The sequence below is a fragment of the Pinus tabuliformis genome, chromosome X (assembly GCF_031772625.1).
Source record: "Pinus tabuliformis cultivar Carrire ecotype Pingquan chromosome X, CPIR1, whole genome shotgun sequence".
Lineage (NCBI taxonomy): Eukaryota > Viridiplantae > Streptophyta > Pinopsida > Pinales > Pinaceae > Pinus > Pinus tabuliformis.
The window spans coordinates 680650929-680659098 of record NC_142308.1 but is presented as its reverse complement, the minus strand read 5'-3'; positions in this window follow the sequence as shown (position 1 = coordinate 680659098).

The following is an 8170-nucleotide window of genomic DNA, read 5'->3' as shown; positions in this document are numbered from 1 at the left end:
TTCTCTTGCTAAGGACAACAGGATAAAGTCTTTGGAGGAGATCATCATTGAACTGGGACATGACCCCAAAGATGCCAAAGGCATAAAGGCACTAATGAGGAAGAAAGAAGAGGACATCACTGCATTGAGAAAACAACTCAAAATGCCTCCTTCCATGCATCCACAGACTGCAGAAGTTGTGCAACAGAAATCTGAAGAGGACATGATGGACTTGCTCATGAGACTGAATGAGAGATTGAGTGAGACGGAGCAAGCGTTGGAGAAAGCTCTACAAGAAAAGCAGGGAGAGTCGACCTCCCAGCCACCTGAAGTATTCCCAACAGTCACTACTGCCCCCTCCACACTTATAACAGCATTGCCTCCCACTGTCCTGGCATCAACAGCAGAGATCATCACAGGTACCACAACAACAGCACCAGGAAGCAGTACTACTATGAGTACAGAACAGCTGATAAAAGCCATGGAAGAATTAAAGCTGCAAGTATCAGAATTGAAACTGGTCAAAGAGCAATTGGAAAAGTTGGAAAAGAATTATGATAAATCCAAGATGAATGTGGCAGAGAAAGCAAGGGAGGTCAAAACATTAGAGAACAAAGTAAGAGAATTGGAAAAAGATATCTCTCTGGATAAACCACTAATAGAAATCGAAAGAATTTTGTGGACCAACATCAATCAATCCATTAGTGATGTGTGGAGGTCTATCCAAATCATTTATGAGCAGATTGACTTAATAAGAGTGGCCCAAGTGGAGATTCAAAAAGCAAGAGCTTTATTGGGACAGATGCTTGAACAAGCTAACCGACTGATACATTTTTTGAACACCAAGACCAGCGAAGAACTGGAAGCACTAGAAATCAGAGATAGAACAGGCACCATTCTAGACATCAAGAGAGTTCTAACCATGAGAACTCTAATGAAAATTTTGGAAAGAAGATGCCAGGACATGCAAGTAGAGGTTAATTCTTTCACAAAAAAGTTTATAGTCTTGCATCAAAAAGGTTTGCCAAGTCCTTTGGGAAGTAATGATCGTCCGATGAAACACAAAGACTATGCATTTAAATTGAATACATATGTTGTTCACCAAATTAATACATCATCAAGTACTTCAGGAGAGAAGGCACTTCCATCTGGCCAAGCCCTTAATGACAGCCTGGAAAATTTGTTCTACATAGAGCACGAGGTGAAGCATCTATTCACCATCCCACCTAATTTCTTCAGGTACACAGAGACTGACAAAACTTTGAGGAAGCTTCAGAGACATAAATTACCAGGACCAGAGTGGTGGAAAAGTATGTTAGAAATTCTATAAACTTATCTTTGGTATCCTTGGTCAATTGAAAATTTTGGACCATCTACTATAATGCGGAGAACAGAAATGAATCAAAGTCATGCGGGTCAAAGCACATCACATCAAAGTTGAAGAACATCCGACGCAGGACGCAGCAACCAGCACAGAGTATCAATAGAAGACGGCCGCAAACCAACTCGCAGCAACTACCTCCTGTACATCTCATAAAGACGGAACAACCAGCACAGCATCAAATTTATTACATCAATTTATTGTTCCCCTGTTTTCAAGACTGTTCGTCTCTATCTCTTTCAAAAGAAGCATTAATTGTCATCAGATATTTTGACAGTTTTGTATAAATCCCCCCCAGACGAAGTATTTGGGGTTGGTTGGTGGGCGTTCATAGTTTCTGACTGTAATACTAAAGTTTTCTGGAATAAAAGGCTATTGGAACCATTTTTGTCTGGCTTACTGAATCAGGAATTGATGCTAAGGACCATGTTACAAAATTCTTGAGTCATATTATGGATCAATAAGTTCTTTATAACTTGTATTTTACAGTTTCTATGTTTATTATATCACCTATGTTTCATGATCTCAATAATAAAGAAAAAGAATAATTCAGAATTTGCTTGACTGCACTCTGTCTTCAATCTTTATTGTTGTCTATGTTTTCTTCAGAATTAGAATAAACAGTGAATTCTTAATTGCTCCTATTTCCCCTAATTCTTTCATTTTGAATATTTGCTAAGGAATTCTTATTTGCTCCTTAACAGTAATCATCCATTTTCCCTCTATCAAATATGATGAAGGATTCTTAATTGCCCTTCACCCAATTGACTCCATTTCATCTGATTCCAGATTATAAATTGTTCCACATTTGAGTACCTTGCTCTATGATACCTCCTCTAATAAGAAACCTAATCCAGGAAGCTATCCTTCTTTGACTCCATCATGCCCAATGGAATGAAAATTTTCAGTTTTACCTCAATGTGCTATTGAATCTCCATTCCTCCAACCAAACTCAAAACAAAACCCTTTCACTTCATAACTAGCCTAATATACCTCAAAACAAAGCTAAATTATAAAGAGAGAGCCCTCTCTGGATGCAGATTGGCTAGAATCTGTATCTAAAAGATTGGTCTATGGTTACCTCGGCTGTATTCCCTTTCTTACAACTTTTGGGAACAACCTAAGTGATAACACAGTATACCTTTACAAATTTTCCTGGAGATTTAGATATCCCTCTAGATTTAGATCTACCACTTGAGGACATATTTTTGCTTCTCTTCTAGGACTGTTCTCTCACAAACAAGGCATCTCCATGATAGCTCTCCATATTTTTCCATCTCATCTCCTCCGACAACAAGGATGAGACTATTTCATCAAACTTCAATGTATTTGTATTGCTACTTATTGCAACAACAATACTATCCCACGAGTCTGGTAGAGAACACAACACACTTATGCACTTGTCTTCATTTGAAATTTTAATATCAACAAATAACAACTAACTTACCACAATATTGAAGGAGTTTAAATGCTCTATCACCGAATCTCCATCCTTCATCCTCAGTTTATATAGATTTTTCCGCAGGAAAAAAAAAATCACGAGAGACTTAGATTGATAAAAAAATCCCTAACTTGTCCCATAAAGCCTTCATTGTAGCTTCCATTGATATATTCAACAATATTGAATCTGAGAGACATAATTATATTGTGCTCTTCGCCTTTCAATTTAAATTCACCCAGTCTTCTACTGACATTCATGTTGGTGTCATACCTAGATCTACAATGATCCACTGATCTCTATCCACCAACATATCCCCCATCTTGAGCTTCCATAGCTAAAAAATTTGTCCATTGAATTTCTCTATCTCTATCTTTCCACTGTTCGCCATCTTCTTTCATCGCAAGAATCGATCCCACATATCTCCCACTATAATAGTGTCTACCACGGGCTCAAGAAAAACCCCTCAACAACAAAGAAGTCCCCTTGAAGTCGAAATGGCTCTGATACCAGATGTAGGTTTTTTTTTTGTAAACAGTGTAGAGCTCTTTGTATTTACTATTTCAAAAAAAAACTTTTTACATCCATATCCTTCGATTAGTCACCTTCCCAAAGGAAACCAGGTGACCACCGGTCAACATTATAACCATTCCAAAATTTGAATAAGTTCATGAGAATAGATCCACTTCTGGATTGCTTGTCTCTACTATTGTCTCTAAAGATCAGAATATAATTACTTATTTCCTGCATCTAAAACGAAGTTCAAAGACAAAATATCAGACTCTAAACTAGTCCTCATCAGAGGATGCTATCTGAACTGAGGCCTTTGCACCAGGGCCTGATGCCTTTACCCCAGGGCCTGGAAGCTCACGTCCCTGTGTCAGTTTCCATTTGATCTTTGTCAGGGTCTGCTCGATCCTGCCCAGTGCAAGATTGTTCTTGTAGGTCTGGATCTGTATAGTCGCGATGTCTTTGAGAATTTCCGCCTGTACTAGGTCTTTCTCCTTGCTGCTTTCCTATTTGTCTAGGACTTCTCCTTCCATGTGTTCATGGTGAAGAGTCATAGCCCGGGCTACGACATGTTTCATTATCCAGTAATGCTACAAGGTCTTTCTGAATAGCGACTGCCTACCATTTGTTGTCCCCAGGTCTTGCAGCATTCCTTCCCATTCTTCCATGGGTAAGTCTTTGCACCTGAGGTTGTTCCTTAAATCTCACTCCCAGCTCCAAATTTGGTCTCTGACCTCCTTCGAGTTGCCTTCCATGTAGGAGTCTATAATCTTCTTCATTTGCTCTCCATCGGGCTTCCTGCCCTTTTTCTTTCCCTTACTGCTGGTGCCTTCTTCTTTCTTTATCATCCTCTTACTTCTCTTGGGGGCCATTCTTCTTTCCTCTTGGCCTTTAGTTCTCTTTTCCTGTTGCTTTTTGTTCTAATTCACAGTCTTGCCCTGTGCTGAAGCAAGACCTATCACAGAGTGAGCACAAAAGTCAGTCATGTCATTTAAGTTTGCATTATTATCCATGGATTTTCTCCCCCCCCCCCTCTTATTTCCAATCCTTCGGTTTCCCACCCTCTGAGTTTCTGACCTCTGGCTTCCTTCCCTATTTTGAATGGTTGAGACTGTAATAGTTCTTCTGGTCTTGGGATACCCATGTTTGCATTGCTTTGCCTAGTTCATGCAAAAAACCCACTTCTGGTTCATTTGCCTTTGCTCTCTCGGGGGTTCGCTCCTTGTGTGAATTGGGTTGCGGAAACCTCCCCTTGGCTTGGGTTTTTCAGTGTGGCCAGCGGGTTTTGGTTAGCTAAGGTTTCTCCCCTCACCTTAAGGTGCAATTCCATCCCCCTGGGATTCTGGAATTTCCTATCCCCTCTGTCGTCGTTCAACGCAGCAGGCGTTCTTCCTTCCCCTGGACTATGATTTACCAGGGCCTCTATTCTAAGGTGGGGGTCGGGTAAAATTGGGTCCTGCCAGCCATTTCTCTCATACTCCTCACCCTTTCTCTTAGCTTTCTCTCCATCCCTGGCACCCAGGAACTCTTCACGATAATTTCCTTTCAGACCTCTAAAATTTCTATGACAATTGAGATTATCAAACCAGATCTGCATACCATTCAACATTCCTAACCTATGTTTCAGACCAATTACTCTTTCATAGATTGGAACGAGAGATGTCACATACCCTTTTACCTTGTTGTGCCCTGCTTCCTCCTACTGCTCCCGCTTGCTGCCTGCTCTTTTGTTCTCGCCACCTTTCTCCTTTCTCGTCTGCATGCAAAATGCCTCTTTCCCCTTTTCCTCAGACTTTATCCCTTTTTCCTTGCCTCCTCATAATTTTACCGCCAGCTGTCCTGTTTTCGCCTTGGCACGCCTCCCTTCCCTCCTGCCTTGGGATGCTGCCCTCCTGTCCTGTCCACCGTCCTTCATTTACGTCTTTCCTCTCCCGGCTACTCTTGCCATCGGGTCGCTAACTCCGCCCTGCCACTTGGCATTAATTTGCTACCCGTCCTCAGATTTGTTGTCCTGCCCTCTCCTCTTCCATTCCTTTCCAACTCTGCCCCCATGCTCTCTAGGGTTGTCCTTCCTCTGCCCCCCTCTGTCATCCTACCGAGCTCTGATCTTGCATCTGTCCTATACTGTTCCACTTCTGTCCTGTGTTGTTCCTCTTGCGTCTGCCCTTGTCCTTCTCCACTCCCATCATGTCCGGGCAAATTCTCTAGATGCTCACTCTGGAGCTTGTCTTGTGCTATCATTTGGAGCAGTTGTTCCATATCTTCTTTCTGGTGGAGCTCTTCCGCGCTCACGTCCAAATGTTTCTCTCCCTTCTGACAACCCCAATTTGCAAGGTAATCTGCAGGAGAATTTCCTTTGCGTCTCACATGAGAAGGTATGGTATAGGCTATCTTCCTCAATTGGTAGCTTATTTCTGTTACTATCCATGTCGTCCGCCAACTTTGGCTCAGCTTCTCTGTTGGTACTCCCTGCTGTAGTTGTTTGATTGTTTCTATCACAAGCATCGAGTCTCCTTCTATCTGAAGGTTTTGATACCCTTCCCTGATAGCTATTTCTACCCCCCTGTTCAGCGCATGGAATTCTGCCTCGTTGTTTGAGGCATTTCCACAATCCATCGCATAGACCCTACGGATTCTCCCTCCATCATCTCTGAAAATCCCTCCTATGCCCGCCTCCCCTAGATTGCCTTTTGCTGCGCCATCGAAGTTTAGCTTTGTGAATCCCTGTGGCGGGTTCCTATAGCGGTCTTCAGCTCTTGCTTTTCCTGCCTTATGTTCTTTTCCTGTCGTGCATGTGGTGCTTACTTTGATTTGCAAGCGGTTCAGAATGCGGGTCTCTGTTGGGTCGGTCTTCCAGTCTTCGTCGTTCCATTTCTCAAGGATTATGGTTTCTCTTATGTTCTGTATAGTTTTACTCCATGTTTCCTTCTTGGCTTTTTCGTCTTCCCTGAATATCAACCAGTTTCTTGCCTCCACAGGAGGAGCCCTATGGAGAGATTCTAGGCTCGGTTCACGATTATATTACGGTATGGTTTGCTCCTCCATTTCTCTATTGTTGTAGTTATGCTGCCTGTTTCTCTATCACTAATCTCAAAGAGTTGATGGTGATTTTGCCACAGGGTATTGCTGACGCTACAGGAGTTTGTCAAGTGCTCCATTGTTTCTTCTTGTTCCTGGCATAGGGCACAGCACGATGGTCCGTGCGTCCCCTTCCTTCTCAACTAGTCCCAGGTTAAGGCGCACCCGTGGAGCAGTATCTAGGTAAATAACGCCACCTTTGGCCAAGTTTTTATTTGCCAGATTCTATCCCATTTTTTTATGTCTGGGTTGCTGGTTCTTCCTGCCTTTATATGATATCCTTCTGTTATCGTAAACATTCCTTTGATGCATTTTCCCCACCTTATTATGTCTGAAATGTCTTTGACTGCAATTTTCCTTGTCTCCATTTCTTTTGTGTAATTTACCCATTGTTCTGTTTCTAGTGCTTCTTGCCAGTCGTTTTTCATTTTCCATTTTCTCCAGTAATCGTTTGTTTCTTGCAGCCAGTAGTTTCAGGCTGCATCTTCCTCCATTAGGTGGTGAACTATTGAATATCTTGGAGTTGAGGTTGTTGATAGAGGGTTTCTCTCTATTGTCACGCCTCCTTCCAGAAGTTTGCTTTGTCTCCCTCCCTAATTTCCCAAAAACTATGCTCTCTTATCAGGTCCCTATTTGACCTTGCTAAGTTCCAAATTGCTGAGCCTTTCTTTTCTGTTTGGCTTTGCAGTTTTCCTTCAGGTGACCTTGCCATCTCATATTTCTTTTCCCATAATGTTTTCCATAGATCTTCTCCTCCTTGAATCCACCTCCACCATATTTTTGCACCCAATACTTGGTTTAATATATACGGATCCTGCAACCCCAATCCTCCTTCTGTTAAGAATTTTCTCAGCCATTTCCATGAGAGCAGCGCCCACTTTTTAGTTTTGCTTGTTCCTTGCCATAGAATTTTTTTGAAAATTTCCACCATTTTTTGGCATATAGTTTTTGGAATAGCTTGACTGGCCATCTGGTATATTGGCATGGCTTGGAGGACCGACTTAAGGAGGATGAGGTGACTCGGTATGTTCAGCGCTCTGAATGTCCAGTTGTCCATTATTTTTTGAATTCTCCCTATCAGGCCTCCCCAGTTCGCTATTCTATTTTTCTTGTCACTCAGCTACACTCCCAAAAATTTGGTGGGGAACCTCCCAATTAGAAACCCCATTGTTCTAGCTAGGAATGCTTGTGAAATCATTGGGGTATTGAAAAAGAAGATTTCTGTTTTATCCTTATTTATCTCTATTCCTGATGCTTTTGTAAACTCTTCAAGGATTTCTAGTAGTTTCTTCGCTTCTTTAAGATTGGCTTGACTATACATCATTACATCATCTACAAATTGTTGATGTGTAATGGTTAGTTCTTCTCCCCATAATTTAAGGCATTTTAGTTTCCCACTGTTTACTCTTTGTTTTATTAATCTACCCAAACCATTAGCTGCTATTATGAACAGGAATGGTGACCGTGGGTCCCCCTGTCTAAGCCCACGGGATGGCTTGAAGGTTTCTGCAGGTGTTCCATTTAATAGTATTGACATGCTTGGAGTGGAGATCATAGACATTATCCATTCTATCCATCTATCATCGAGCCCATAAGCTTTTAGGATTCTCTGGAGGTATTCCCAGCTTAGCTTATCATAAGCTCTTGCTAAGTCGAGTTTAATCATCATTCCTTTGTGTCATGAATTCTTCAATGACTGAATCGCTTCTTGTGCCACTATGATTCCATCCACTATCTATCTCCCTTTCATGAACCCTGTTTGTTCTTCTACAATCAATTCTGGA